This window comes from Cetorhinus maximus, unplaced genomic scaffold, assembly GCF_964194155.1.
Source record: "Cetorhinus maximus unplaced genomic scaffold, sCetMax3.hap1.1 HAP1_SCAFFOLD_2619, whole genome shotgun sequence".
In the NCBI taxonomy this organism is placed as follows: Eukaryota; Metazoa; Chordata; class Chondrichthyes; order Lamniformes; family Cetorhinidae; genus Cetorhinus; species Cetorhinus maximus.
Window position 1 is genome coordinate 1 of NW_027598553.1, and position 16,089 is coordinate 16,089.

The 16,089-nt window shown below is 51.3% G+C and overlaps 2 pseudogenes; both read left to right on the forward strand.

Moving 5' to 3' along the window:
* Positions 1–5,862: 5,862 nt before the first annotated feature.
* LOC144677514 (U2 spliceosomal RNA) lies at positions 5,863–6,043 on the forward strand (annotated as a pseudogene).
* A 7,469-nt stretch (positions 6,044–13,512) lies between these two features.
* On the forward strand, positions 13,513–13,691 carry LOC144677513 (U2 spliceosomal RNA; annotated as a pseudogene).
* Positions 13,692–16,089: the final 2,398 nt, after the last annotated feature.

A 16,089-nucleotide genomic window follows, 5' to 3' on the forward strand; every position in this document is an offset into this window, starting at 1 on the left:
TTGACTAATTTGCTAGAGTTCTTTGAAGATGTGACAAGCAAAGTGGATAACGGGGATCCTGTAGATGTAGTATGTCTGGACTTCCAGAAGGCATTTGATAAGGTGCCGCACAAAAGATTAATACACAAGATAAGATCACACGCAGCTAAGGGTAATATATTAGCTTGGATAGAGGATTGGCTAACCAACAGAAAGCAGAGAGTCAAGATAAATGGGTCTTTTGTGGATGCCAAGCTGTAACTAGTGGGGTGCCACAGGGTTCGGTCCTCGGGCCCCAACTATTTACTTGGATTCAGGAGTAGAAGGTACTATAGCTAAATTTGCAGATGACACCAAAATAGGTGGGAAAGTAAGTTGCAATGAAGAAATAAGAAATTTACAAATGGATATGGACAGGTTAGGTGAATGGGCCAAAATTTGGCAGATGGAGTTTAACTAAGTTAAATAAGTTTAATAAGTGTGCGGTTATCCATTTTGGTCAGAAGAATAAAAAGGCGACTTATTATTCAAATGGAGAGAAACTTCAGAAATGCTTCAGCACAGAGGGATCTGGGTGTCCTCGCGCACGAATCGCTGAAAGCTAGTATGCAGGTACAGCAGGTAACAAGGAAGGCAAATGGAATCGCTTCTCGGCCTTTTGGCTAAGATCAAGTGTTGCAGGGGCGACACCATGGTCCTGCCATGGCAAGGTCGGGATGGAAGGGCGAAAACCAATCGCAATCCGAATTCATACCGTGGGTTACCTATCACCGTCCGAGTCACGGTGAACCACAGCGACGAAGGAGGATCACCTATGGATCGGGGCTTCTTCACCAGGAGGATCCTGTTGAAGGCGTGCGGCTTCCAAGCTACGGAGATCTTCACCCTGCATGACTCCCGCAAAGGTGGTTATTTCGACGTGACGTTCAAGCAAGTGGCAGACTGCGTCCGGCTCCTGAGGGTGTTCGAGGAGAAGAGAGACCTGCCGGAGATGAAGATCCTGACGGCGGAGCCGCACTTTTCTCTGCCGTTGCAACGGGAACGTGAGGTGATGGTGCATGTGTACAACCCCTTCGTCCCTGTCGCCGACGTGGTCACCTTCCTCACCAGGTACTTCGATAAGGTGGGGAGCGGCACTGAGATTCGAGACGACTTGGGGATCTGGACAGGCAAACGCCTGTTTAAGGTCACGCTAAAGACCGATGGTAAGGGAGCCATTTTCCACCCTCCTTCCAGTTTCGCTATCGGGGGAAACCGTGGCTACCTGGTCTACGCTGGGCAACCCAAGCATTGTCGCTCATGCGGCAAGGCTGGTCATGTGGCGGCCAACTGCAGCGCCTCCCTCTGCAAGATCTGCAAACAGGAAGGGCACCAGACAAAAGACTGCAAACAGGCCAAGTGCTGCAACCTGTGTGGCGAGGCAAGTCACCTCTACAGGACCTGCCCCAAACGCTGCCGTACTTACGCACAGGCAGCCAAAGCCGACCACGGGGAAGCAGAAGAAATGTTCCGTGTCACTCCAACCACCAAGGCCCCCAGGGAGCTCAACGGGACAAAGGAGGACACAGAGAGAGACAAGGTGGAGAAAGAGATTGAGGCAACAGAGAGCCAATCAACAGCACTACCCCCTGAACCTTCCAGTCCTCAGGACAGCGAATCAATGGAGGAGGAGGCAGCAGTGGAAAAGCAGCAGGGGGAGTGGCGGACGGTGAAGAACAAGAAAAGTAAGAGGGAGCGAAGAAGAAGCAAAGGCGTTTCCCAGAGAAGCGGCAAGAGGCGTCTCCCATCCGACACGGATGACAAGGGCAGCAGCTCTTCGGATGAGGAAGTGCCAGAGCGGCACCGACAGAAGAGGCGGCAAAGCTCCAGGGCGTTGGAGGACGAGACACCCGAGCTCCAGAAAATTGGAGACAACAAGGAGACCAACGCACCCCAACTTTGCCTGCAACCTGAGGAGGCCAGTGCACCACAGCCCCTGGAATCTGGGAGCAGTGAGGCAATCATCGCACCCCAGCTCCAGGAAGCCGGGAACAGCAACCCCCCAGAGGGGGTGAGTTTTGGAGAAGCTTCTCCAGCAAAGGTCATCTCAAAATCCGCTCACTACGTGAACCTCCAGATGCCACTGGAGCAGAACACGGCCAAGGAGATCTACCTCAGCCCATCCAAAGTGAAGGAATTTGAGCTCACTACGGGTATGAAGGAGCAGACTAAAGGTCTGGGACTCTCAGAGACAGTGGGTTTGGTAGGAGAATAAATGCTTTAATATGGGTTTAAAGATTGTATCCATAAATGTGCGTAGCATTAAATCTACTACGCGATGTGTTGCGACCTTGGACTACCTAGCCAAGGTCAAAGCTGACCTGTTGTTTCTGCAGGAGTGTGCGATACCGCACCTCAGCTCCTACAGGCAATGGTCACGATGGTGGTCCCACGGGCCATCGATCTGGTCGGGCGGAAACGACTCTCGTTCCTCCGGCCTGGGTATTCTGCTGCGGGGAGGCAACTTCACCGTCTCCGAGGTCAAGGAGGTGGTGGGCGGGCGACTCCTGGTAGCAGACGTAATGTACAAGAACGCTCCACTCCGGTTAATTAACGTGTACGGCCCGGCACAAGGGGCTGAGCGGCTGGAGGTTTTTCAGCAGCTCCCACTGCTGCTGGCGACCTCCAGGCCGGTCATTCTGGGCGGGGACTTCAACTGCATCATCGATGCGGCTGGACGATCCGGCAGGGCCGGAAGCAGATTGGACGCTACGTCCAGATCCCTGATGGAAACAGTTAAGGATGCCAAGCTGCACGACGTCTTCAGCAACCCTGCAGACGGAGCGCAGCGTAGATACACCTGGTCGCGGCCAGACGGGTCCATTCGTTCCAGGATAGACTTCCTGTTTGTGTCCCGTGCATTCACAGTCAGATCCACCGAGGTCAAGCCGGTGTTTTTCTCTGACCACTGCCTCCTACTGGCGGACTGCCACTTGGAGGAAGACCTGAGGGTGGGCAGGGGGTCATGGAAGCTAAATGTGCAACTGCTGACCCCAGAGAACATTGAGGAGCTCAAGAGGGATTACAAAGGTTGGAGAACCGTGAAACCCCTCTTTGAGTCCCTGACACACTGGTGGGAAGTGATCAAGGGAAGCATCAAGAGGTTTTTCATCCTCAAAGGCACCCAGAAAGCTAGAAAGGAACAGAGGGAAATGTCCCGACTCCAGGAAAAGATGCAGAATCTGCTCCGGCTGCAGTCGATGGGGGTCGATGTCAAGGAGGAGCTCCAAGAGGTGAAGGGCCAGCAAGCCTCGCACTTTGCCTCGGAGGCCTCCAAGATCATCTTCCGTTCCAGAGTCCGCTCCGTGGAGCAGGATGAGACGTGCTCACGTTTCTTCTTCCAAAAGGTACACAGAGAGCGCTCTGTGATCAGCAGCCTGAAGGAAGAAGACGGCTCAGTAAAGTCATCACGGTCCGACATTCTGAGGATCAGCAAATCCTTTTATGCCGGACTGTATGACGTGAAGCCCACGGACAGCACGGCCTCCCAGTCCTTCCTGTCCTCTATCACGGAGGTCCTAGACCACAGTACGCGGGAGAGCCTAGACAAACCGCTAACTCCTGACGAACTGACTAAGGCCCTCGAGTCCTTCGAGAAGAGTAAAACCCCCGGAAGCGACGGCCTGCCGGCGGAGTTGTATTCGGCTCTGTGGGACTTGATCGGCCCAGACCTGCTAGAAGTGTACGAGAGTATGCTCCTGGCCGGCAGCATGTCAGAATCCATGAGGAAAGGCATCATCACCCTCATCTACAAGCACAAGGGGGAAAGGGAGGAAATTAGAAATTGGCGACCCATTTCACTGTTGAATATGGACTATAAGATTCTGTCCAAGGTCATCGCCAACCGGGTCAAATCCGCTCTGGAATTGGTGATTCACCCTGACCAGACCTGCTCTGTGCCAGGCAGGAAGATCTCTGACAGCCTGGCGCTGCTCAGAGATACGATTGCCTATGTACAGGACAGGGGTGTGGATACCTGCCTCATCAGCTTGGATCAGGAGAAGGCCTTTGACAGAATATCGCACACCTACATGGGGGATGTGCTCTCCAAAATGGGCTTTGGGGAGGGAATTCGAAATTGGATCCAACTGCTCTACACTAACATCAGTAGCGCAGTCTCAATCAATGGGTGGGAAACAGATAGCTTTCCGATTAAATCTGGAGTCAGGCAGGGCTGCCCTCTCTCGCCTGTCCTTTTTGTGTGCTGCATAGAACCCTTTGCCGAGTCCATCAGGAAGGATCCGGGCATAAGAGGAGTGACGATCCCAGGCAGTGGAGGCACTCAGGTAAAAGCCTCCCTGTACATGGACGACGTCGTCGTCTTCTGCTCGGATCCGCTGTCGGTGCGCAGACTGATGCACGTCTGCGACCAGTTCGAACTGGCCTCGGGAGCCAAGGTAAATCGTGGGAAGAGCGAGGCCATGTTCTTTGGGAACTGGGCTGACCGATCCTTTGTCCCCTTCACTGTCAGGGCTGACGGCCTGAAGGTGCTGGGGATATGGTTCGGAGGGACCGGGGCATGCGTTAGAAACTGGAAGGAGCGAGTGGCTATGGTGAAAAGGAAACTGGGCATGTGGGAGCGACGCTCCCTCTCCATTGCGGGTAAGAACCTGGTCATCAGGTGTGAGGTACTCTCGCTGTTGCTGTACGTGGCGCAGGTCTGGCCCATTCCACACTCCTGCGCGATGGCGATCACTCGAGCCATCTTCCGCTTTATCTGGAGGTCGAAAATGGATCGTGTCTGCAGGGACGCGATGTACAAGCCTCTAGATAAAGGGGGAAAAAACGTGCCCAACATCGCCCTCATACTGATGGCCACCTTTGTGTGCGGCTGCATCAAGCGGTGCGTAGACCCTCAGTACGCAAACACCAAGTGTCACTACGTGCTGAGGTTCTACCTGTCCCCGGTGTTGCGAAGGATGGGTCTGGCCACGCTGCCGCGGAACGCTCCAAGTAGTTGGACCGTGCCGTACCACCTGTCCCTGGTGGAAAAATTTATGCAGAAAAACACCTTTGACCACAAGTCCATCAGGCAGTGGTCAGCACGTAACGTCCTAGAGGCCCTGAGGGATAAGGAGAGGGTGGACCCTGTGGGATGGTTCCCCGAGCAGACTGTCAAAGTCATTTGGCAGAATGCCTCATCGCCAGAACTTTCCAACAAGCACCAAGACGTAGCTTGGCTGGTGGTGAGAAAGGCCCTCCCCGTCAGATCCTTCCTACACGCCAGGAGTCTCACCCCCTCTGCACGATGCCCTCGAGGTGGCTGTGGTGGGGAAGAGACCGTTGTTCACCTCCTTGTGGATTGTGCCTTTGCAAAGAAAGTCTGGAGAGAGATGCAGTGGTTGCTGTCGAGGTTCATCCCGAGCAGTTCTGTGACACAGGACTCTGTGCTCTACGGGCTGTTCCCAGGGACACACACCGAGACAAACATCAACTGCAGCTGGAGGATCATCAACTCGGTGAAAGACGCGCTTTGGTCTGCCCGAAACTTGTTGGTCTTCCAGCACAAAGAGTTGTCCCCGACCGATTGTTGCGGACTGGCACAATCCAAAGTCCAGGACTACGTGCTGAGGGACGCACTAAAGCTTGGGGCAGCTGCCGCAAAGGCGCAATGGGGAAGGGTCGCTGTCTAAGACCTTTCTACCACAGCGCACCGAGAGACTGGGAACTGTTTAGAGCCCCTCGGGCTGTACAGATCAAAATGAAAGGCTGTAAATGACTGTAATATTGTTTGTACTGATGCACCTGGTGATACATTTTGTAAAAGTTTAACCTGGATTGTACCCTTGTAATGTTGTTTTTGAAATGGTTTTGAATGTGATTGAAGATTTTTATGAATAAAGTATATTTTTACAAAAAAAAAAAAAAAAAATCTGTTCTTATCAGTTTAATATCTGATACGTCCCTTATCTGGGGACCATATATTAAATTGATTTTTGGAGCAGGGAGATGGAATAGGGGCTTGCTCCGTCCACTCCACGCATCGACCCGGTATTGCAGTATCTCTGGGAACGGTGCACCCTCCCCTTTCCAGGGGATTTTCAATGCTAAAAATAGTTTTCTTACAAACATCTGCTTTCTTTACTTCTCAACATGTACATGTTCCAAAATCCAACTTTCTTTGGAAAAACTCAGCAAGTCTGGCAGCATCGGCGGAGAAGAAACCAGTCAACGTTTCGAGCCCTCATGGCCCTTCAGCAGAACTGAAGCATAGTTTCAACAAGGGAGAAATATAAATTGGTTTAAGGTGGGTGGGGGGGAAGAGACACATTGAGGGTGTGGTGTGAGCAGATAATCAAAAGATGTCAGAGACAAAAGGGTCAAAGAGGTGTTGAAGGTGGTGGTCTTTGTCTGAGAAAAGTGCTAATTAAGAATGCAAGACAGGATATTCAAAGTACAGCTCTAGTGGGGGTGGGGTGGAAAGACTAAAGGTCTTTAGTCATTCTTAATTAGCACTTTTCTCAGACAAAGACCACCACCTTCAACACCTCTTTGACCCTTTTGTCTCTGACATCTTTTGATTATCTGCTCACACCACACCCTCAATGTGTCTCTTCCCCCCCCACCCACCTTAAACCAATTTATATTTCTCCCTTGTTGAAACTATGCTTCAGTTCTGCTGAAGGGCCATGAGGGCTCGAAACGTTGACTGGTTTCTTCTCCGCCGATGCTGCCAGACTTGCTGAGTTTTTCCAGGTAATTCTGTTTTTATTTTGTTTTGGATTTCCAGCATCCGCAGTAGCTTTTAGCTTTTTGTTTTTATCCAACTTTCTTTCTTTCTCTCTCTCTCTCTCTCTCTCTCACTCACTCACCCGCAGCAGCTACACACAAAAAACACGCACGCTCACCCAACACTCACAGACAGCACTCTCATCTCACAAACACTCTACCTCACTTATACAAAAACAGCTTTCACTTGCAAATACACCTCTCAAACACTCTCTCAGCTGCACCTTTCGCCTCACAACATTTTAAACCAGCTCTCTGCTGCCGCTGCCGCTGCTGCTGCTGACACAGCAACAATCAAAACTCACACCTCAAAGCTCACACACTTTACACAGCTACTCCGAAACCTCTACATCCACATTCACACAATCCTTACATTGCACAAGGAGCCCATTCCGCCCGTCGTGCCTGCACCAGCTCTCCCGGTGAACATTTCACCTCGTGCCTTTCTCCTGCCTTCTCCACGTAACCCGGCACATGCTTTCTTTTCAAATAATCATCTCATTCCCTCTTCAATTGAACCTGCCTCCGCCGCGCTATCAGGTGGTGCATTCCAGACCCTGACCGCTCGCTGCTCCTATCGCTTTTGCTTCTTTTGCCAGTTACTTTAAACCTGTGCCCTCTCCTTCTCGATCCTTGCCCCGGTGCAAACAGTTTCTCCCTATCTACTCTCTCCAGAGCCCTCATGATTTTCAATACCTCTATCAAGTCTCCTCTCAGACTTCTTTTCCCCAAGGAATACAGTCCCAACTTCTCCAATCTTACTTCATAACTCAACTTCCTCGCCCCTGGAACCAAACTCGTAAACCTCTTCTGCACTCTCTCCAATGCCTCCACTACCTTCCTAAAATGCAAGTCAAAATGCAATCCCTCAGAGTCGGCATGGCTTTACGAAGAGTAAATCGTGTTTGACTAATTTGCTAGAGTTCTTTGAAGATGTGACAAGCAAAGTGGATAACGGGGATCCTGTAGATGTAGTATGTCTGGACTTCCAGAAGGCATTTGATAAGGTGCCGCACAAAAGATTAATACACAAGATAAGATCACACGCAGCTAAGGGTAATATATTAGCTTGGATAGAGGATTGGCTAACCAACAGAAAGCAGAGAGTCAAGATAAATGGGTCTTTTGTGGATGCCAAGCTGTAACTAGTGGGGTGCCACAGGGTTCGGTCCTCGGGCCCCAACTATTTACTTGGATTCAGGAGTAGAAGGTACTATAGCTAAATTTGCAGATGACACCAAAATAGGTGGGAAAGTAAGTTGCAATGAAGAAATAAGAAATTTACAAATGGATATGGACAGGTTAGGTGAATGGGCCAAAATTTGGCAGATGGAGTTTAACTAAGTTAAATAAGTTTAATAAGTGTGCGGTTATCCATTTTGGTCAGAAGAATAAAAAGGCGACTTATTATTCAAATGGAGAGAAACTTCAGAAATGCTTCAGCACAGAGGGATCTGGGTGTCCTCGCGCACGAATCGCTGAAAGCTAGTATGCAGGTACAGCAGGTAACAAGGAAGGCAAATGGAATCGCTTCTCGGCCTTTTGGCTAAGATCAAGTGTTGCAGGGGCGACACCATGGTCCTACCAAGGCAAGGTCGGGATGGAAGGGCTATAACCAATCGCAATCGAAATCCATACCGTGGGTTACCTATCACCGTCCGAGTCACGGTGAACCACAGCGAAGGAGGATCACCTATGGATCGGGGCTTCTTCACCAGGAGGATCCTGTTGAAGGCGTGCGGCTTCCAAGCTACGGAGATCTTCACCCTGCACGACTCCCGCAAAGGCGGTTATTTTGACGTGACGTTCAAGCGGGTGGCAGACTGCGTCCGGCTCCTGAGGGTGTTCGAGGAGAAGAGAGACCTGCCGGAGATGAAGATCCTGACGGCGGAGCCGCACTTTTCTCTGCCGTTGCAACGGGAACGTGAGGTGATGGTGCATGTGTACAACCCCTTCGTCCCTGTCGCCGACGTGGTCACCTTCCTCACCAGGTACTTCGATAAGGTGGGGAGCGGCACTGAGATTCGAGACGACTTGGGGATCTGGACAGGCAAACGCCTGTTTAAGGTCACGCTAAAGACCGATGGTAAGGGAGCCATTTTCCACCCTCCTTCCAGTTTCGCTATCGGGGGAAACCGTGGCTACCTGGTCTACGCTGGGCAACCCAAGCATTGTCGCTCATGCGGCAAGGCTGGTCATGTGGCGGCCAACTGCAGCGCCTCCCTCTGCAAGATCTGCAAACAGGAAGGGCACCAGACAAAAGACTGCAAACAGGCCAAGTGCTGCAACCTGTGTGGCGAGGCAAGTCACCTCTACAGGACCTGCCCCAAACGCTGCCGTACTTACGCACAGGCAGCCAAAGCCGACCACGGGGAAGCAGAAGAAATGTTTCGTGTCACTCCAACCACCAAGGCCCCCAGGGAGCTCAACGGGACAAAGGAGGACACAGAGAGAGACAAGGTGGAGAAAGAGATTGAGGCAACAGAGAGCCAATCAACAGCACTACCCCCTGAACCTTCCAGTCCTCAGGACAACGAATCAATGGAGGAGGAGGCAGCAGTGGAAAAGCAGCAGGGGGAGTGGCGGACGGTGAAGAACAAGAAAAGTAAGAGGGAGCGAAGAAGAAGCAAAGGCGTTTCCCAGAGAAGCGGCAAGAGGCGTCTCCCATCCGACACGGATGACAAGGGCAGCAGCTCTTCGGATGATGAAGTGCCAGAGCGGCACCGACAGAAGAGGCGGCAAAGCTCCAGGGCGTTGGAGGACGAGACACCCGAGCTCCAGAAAATTGGAGACAACAAGGAGACCAGCGCACCCCAACTTTGCCTGCAACCTGAGGAGGCCAGTGCACCACAGCCCCTGGAATCTGGGAGCAGTGAGGCAATCATCGCACCCCAGCTCCAGGAAGCCGGGAACAGCAACACCCCAGAGGGGGTGAGTTTTGGAGAAGCTTCTCCAGCAAAGGTCATCTCAAAATCCGCTCGCTACGTGAACCTCCAGATGCCACTGGAACAGAACACGGCCAAGGAGATCTACCTCAGCCCATCCAAAGTGAAGGAATTTGAGCTCACTACGGGTATGAAGGAGCAGACTAAAGGTCTGGGACTCTCAGAGACAGTGGGTTTGGTAGGAGAATAAATGCTTTAAAATGGGTTTAAAGATTGTATCCATAAATGTGCGTAGCATTAAATCTACTACGCGATGTGTTGCGACCTTGGACTACCTAGCCAAGGTCAAAGCTGACCTGTTGTTTCTGCAGGAGTGTGCGATACCGCACCTCAGCTCCTACAGGCAATGGTCACGATGGTGGTCCCACGGGCCATCGATCTGGTCGGGCGGAAACGACTCTCGTTCCTCCGGCCTGGGTATTCTGCTGCGGGGAGGCAACTTCACCGTCTCCGAGGTCAAGGAGGTGGTGGGCGGGCGACTCCTGGTAGCAGACGTAATGTACAAGAACGCTCCACTCCGGTTAATTAACGTGTACGGCCCGGCACAAGGGGCTGAGCGGCTGGAGGTTTTTCAGCAGCTCCCACTGCTGCTGGCGACCTCCAGGCCGGTCATTCTGGGCGGGGACTTCAACTGCATCATCGATGCGGCTGGACGATCCGGCAGGGCCGGAAGCAGATTGGACGCTACGTCCAGATCCCTGATGGAAACAGTTAAGGATGCCAAGCTGCACGACGTCTTCAGCAACCCTGCAGACGGAGCGCAGCGTAGATACACCTGGTCGCGGCCAGACGGGTCCATTCGTTCCAGGATAGACTTCCTGTTTGTGTCCCGTGCATTCACAGTCAGATCCACCGAGGTCAAGCCGGTGTTCTTCTCTGACCACTGCCTCCTACTGGCGGACTGCCACTTGGAGGAAGACCTGAGGGTGGGCAGGGGGGCATGGAAGCTAAATGTGCAACTGCTGACCCCAGAGAACATTGAGGAGCTCAAGAGGGATTACAAAGGTTGGAGAACCGTGAAACCCCTCTTTGAGTCCCTGACACACTGGTGGGAAGTGATCAAGGGAAGCATCAAGAGGTTTTTCATCCGCAAAGGCACCCAGAAAGCTAGAAAGGAACAGAGGGAAATGTCCCGACTCCAGGAAAAGATGCAGAATCTGCTCCGGCTGCAGTCGATGGGGGTGGATGTCAAGGAGGAGCTCCAAGAGGTGAAGGGCCAGCAAGCCTCGCACTTTGCCTCGGAGGCCTCCAAGATCATCTTCCGTTCCAGAGTCCGCTCCGTGGAGCAGGATGAGACGTGCTCACGTTTCTTCTTCCAAAAGGTACACAGAGAGCGCTCTGTGATCAGCAGCCTGAAGGAAGAAGACGGCTCAGTAAAGTCATCACGGTCCGACATTCTGAGGATCAGCAAATCCTTTTATGGCGGACTGTATGACGTGAAGCCCACGGACAGCACGGCCTCCCAGTCCTTCCTGTCCTCTATCACGGAGGTCTTAGACCACAGTACGCGGGAGAGCCTAGACAAACCGCTAACTCCTGACGAACTGACTAAGGCCCTCGAGTCCTTCGAGAAGAGTAAAACCCCCGGAAGCGACGGCCTGCCGGCGGAGTTGTATTCGGCTCTGTGGGACTTGATCGGCCCAGACCTGCTAGCAGTGTACGAGAGTATGCTCCTGGCCGGCAGCATGTCAGAATCCATGAGGAAAGGCATCATCACCCTCATCTACAAGCACAAGGGGGAAAGGGAGGAAATTAGAAATTGGCGACCCATTTCACTGTTGAATGTGGACTATAAGATTCTGTCCAAGGTCATCGCCAACCGGGTCAAATCCGCTCTGGAATTGGTGATTCACCCTGACCAGACCTGCTCTGTGCCAGGCAGGAAGATCTCTGACAGCCTGGCGCTGCTCAGGGATACGATTGCCTATGTACAGGACAGGGGTGTGGATACCTGCCTCATCAGCTTGGATCAGGAGAAGGCCTTTGACAGAATATCGCACACCTACATGGGGGATGTGCTCTCCAAAATGGGGTTTGGGGAGGGAATTCGAAATTGGATCCAACTGCTCTACACTAACATCAGTAGCGCAGTCTCAATCAATGGGTGGGAAACAGATAGCTTTCCGATTAAATCTGGAGTCAGGCAGGGCTGCCCTCTCTCGCCTGTCCTTTTTGTGTGCTGCATAGAACCCTTTGCCGAGTCCATCAGGAAGGATCCGGGCATAAGAGGAGTGACGATCCCAGGCAGTGGAGGCACTCAGGTAAAAGCCTCCCTGTACATGGACGACGTCGCCGTCTTCTGCTCGGATCCGCTGTCGGTGCGCAGACTGATGCACGTCTGCGACCAGTTTGAACTGGCCTCGGGAGCCAAGGTAAATCGTGGGAAGAGCGAGGCCATGTTCTTTGGGAACTGGGCTGACCGATCCTTTGTCCCCTTCACTGTCAGGGCTGACGGCCTGAAGGTGCTGGGGATATGGTTCGGAGGGACCGGGGCATGCGTTAGAAACTGGAAGGAGCGAGTGGCTATGGTGAAAAGGAAACTGGGCATGTGGGAGCGACGCTCCCTCTCCATTGCGGGTAAGAACCTGGTCATCAGGTGTGAGGTACTCTCGCTGTTGCTGTACGTGGCGCAGGTCTGGCCCATTCCACACTCCTGCGCGATGGCGATCACTCGAGCCATCTTCCGCTTTATCTGGAGGTCGAAAATGGATCGTGTCTGCAGGGACGCGATGTACAAGCCTCTAGATAAAGGGGGAAAAAACGTGCCCAACATCGCCCTCATACTGATGGCCACCTTTGTGTGCGGCTGCATCAAGCGGTGCGTAGACCCTCAGTACGCAAACACCAAGTGTCACTACGTGCTGAGGTTCTACCTGTCCCCGGTGTTGCGAAGGATGGGTCTGGCCACGCTGCCGCGGAACGCTCCAAGTAGTTGGACCGTGCCGTACCACCTGTCCCTGGTGGAAAAATTGATGCAGAAAAACACCTTTGACCACAAGTCCATCAGGCAGTGGTCAGCACGTAACGTCCTAGAGGCCCTGAGGGATAAGGAGAGGGTGGACCCTGTGGGATGGTTCCCCGAGCAGACTGTCAAAGTCATTTGGCAGAATGCCTCATCGCCAGAACTTTCCAACAAGCACCAAGACGTAGCTTGGCTGGTGGTGAGAAAGGCCCTCCCCGTCAGATCCTTCCTACACGCCAGGAGTCTCACCCCCTCTGCACGATGCCCTCGAGGTGGCTGTGGTGGGGAAGAGACCGTTGTTCACCTCCTTGTGGATTGTGCCTTTGCAAAGAAAGTCTGGAGAGAGATGCAGTGGTTGCTGTCGAGGTTCATCCCGAGCAGTTCTGTGACACAGGACTCTGTGCTCTACGGGCTGTTCCCAGGGACACACACCGAGACAAACATCGACTGCAGCTGGAGGATCATCAACTCGGTGAAAGAGGCGCTTTGGTCTGCCCGAAACTTGTTGGTCTTCCAGCACAAAGAGTTGTCCCCGACCGATTGTTGCGGACTGGCACAATCCAAAGTCCAGGACTACGTGCTGAGGGACGCACTAAAGCTTGGGGCAGCTGCCGCAAAGGCGCAATGGGGAAGGGTCGCTGTCTAAGACCTTTCTACCACAGCGCACCGAGAGACTGGGAACTGTTTAGAGCCCCTCGGGCTGTACAGATCAAAATGAAAGGCTGTAAATGATTGTAATATTGTTTGTACTGATGCACCTGGTGATACATTTTGTAAAAGTTTAACCTGGATTGTACCCTTGTAATGTTGTTTTTGAAATGGTTTTGAATGTGATTGAAGATTTTTTATGAATAAAGTATATTTTTACAATAAAAAAAAAAAAATCTGTTCTTATCAGTTTAATATCTGATACGTCCCTTATCTGGGGACCATATATTAAATTGATTTTTGGAGCAGGGAGATGGAATAGGGGCTTGCTCCGTCCACTCCACGCATCGACCCGGTATTGCAGTATCTCTGGGAACGGTGCACCCTCCCCTTTCCAGGGGATTTTCAATGCTAAAAATAGTTTTCTTACAAACATCTGCTTTCTTTACTTCTCAACATGTACATGTTCCAAAATCCAACTTTCTTTGGAAAAACTCAGCAAGTCTGGCAGCATCGGCGGAGAAGAAATCAGTCAACGTTTCGAGCCCTCATGGCCCTTCAGCAGAACTGAAGCATAGTTTCAACAAGGGAGAAATATAAATTGGTTTAAGGTGGGTGGGGGGGAAGAGACACATTGAGGGTGTGGTGTGAGCAGATAATCAAAAGATGTCAGAGACAAAAGGGTCAAAGAGGTGTTGAAGGTGGTGGTCTTTGTCTGAGAAAAGTGCTAATTAAGAATGCAAGACAGGATATTCAAAGTACAGCTCTAGTGGGGGTGGGGTGGAAAGACTAAAGGTCTTTAGTCATTCTTAATTAGCACTTTTCTCAGACAAAGACCACCACCTTCAACACCTCTTTGACCCTTTTGTCTCTGACATCTTTTGATTATCTGCTCACACTACACCCTCAATGTGTCTCTTCCCCCCCCACCCACCTTAAACCAATTTATATTTCTCCCTTGTTGAAACTATGCTTCAGTTCTGCTGAAGGGCCATGAGGGCTCGAAACGTTGACTGGTTTCTTCTCCGCCGATGCTGCCAGACTTGCTGAGTTTTTCCAGGTAATTCTGTTTTTATTTTGTTTTGGATTTCCAGCATCCGCAGTAGCTTTTAGCTTTTTGTTTTTATCCAACTTTCTTTCTTTCTCTCTCTCTCTCTCTCTCTCTCACTCACTCACCCGCAGCAGCTACACACAAAAAACACGCACGCTCACCCAACACTCACAGACAGCACTCTCATCTCACAAACACTCTACCTCACTTATACAAAAACAGCTTTCACTTGCAAATACACCTCTCAAACACTCTCTCAGCTGCACCTTTCGCCTCACAACATTTTAAACCAGCTCTCTGCTGCCGCTGCCGCTGCTGCTGCTGACACAGCAACAATCAAAACTCACACCTCAAAGCTCACACACTTTACACAGCTACTCCGAAACCTCTACATCCACATTCACACAATCCTTACATTGCACAAGGAGCCCATTCCGCCCGTCGTGCCTGCACCAGCTCTCCCGGTGAACATTTCACCTCGTGCCTTTCTCCTGCCTTCTCCACGTAACCCGGCACATGCTTTCTTTTCAAATAATCATCTCATTCCCTCTTCAATTGAACCTGCCTCCGCCGCGCTATCAGGTGGTGCATTCCAGACCCTGACCGCTCGCTGCTCCTATCGCTTTTGCTTCTTTTGCCAGTTACTTTAAACCTGTGCCCTCTCCTTCTCGATCCTTGCCCCGGTGCAAACAGTTTCTCCCTATCTACTCTCTCCAGAGCCCTCATGATTTTCAATACCTCTATCAAGTCTCCTCTCAGACTTCTTTTCCCCAAGGAATACAGTCCCAACTTCTCCAATCTTACTTCATAACTCAACTTCCTCGCCCCTGGAACCAAACTCGTAAACCTCTTCTGCACTCTCTCCAATGCCTCCACTACCTTCCTAAAATGCAAGTCAAAATGCAATCCCTCAGAGTCGGCATGGCTTTACGAAGAGTAAATCGTGTTTGACTAATTTGCTAGAGTTCTTTGAAGATGTGACAAGCAAAGTGGATAACGGGGATCCTGTAGATGTAGTATGTCTGGACTTCCAGAAGGCATTTGATAAGGTGCCGCACAAAAGATTAATACACAAGATAAGATCACACGCAGCTAAGGGTAATATATTAGCTTGGATAGAGGATTGGCTAACCAACAGAAAGCAGAGAGTCAAGATAAATGGGTCTTTTGTGGATGCCAAGCTGTAACTAGTGGGGTGCCACAGGGTTCGGTCCTCGGGCCCCAACTATTTACTTGGATTCAGGAGTAGAAGGTACTATAGCTAAATTTGCAGATGACACCAAAATAGGTGGGAAAGTAAGTTGCAATGAAGAAATAAGAAATTTACAAATGGATATGGACAGGTTAGGTGAATGGGCCAAAATTTGGCAGATGGAGTTTAACTAAGTTAAATAAGTTTAATAAGTGTGCGGTTATCCATTTTGGTCAGAAGAATAAAAAGGCGACTTATTATTCAAATGGAGAGAAACTTCAGAAATGCTTCAGCACAGAGGGATCTGGGTGTCCTCGCGCACGAATCGCTGAAAGCTAGTATGCAGGTACAGCAGGTAACAAGGAAGGCAAATGGAATCGCTTCTCGGCCTTTTGGCTAAGATCAAGTGTTGCAGGGGCGACACCATGGTCCTACCAAGGCAAGGTCGGGATGGAAGGGCTATAACCAATCGCAATCGAAATCCATACCGTGGGTTACCTATCACCGTCCGAGTCACGGTGAACCACAGCGAAGGAGGATCACC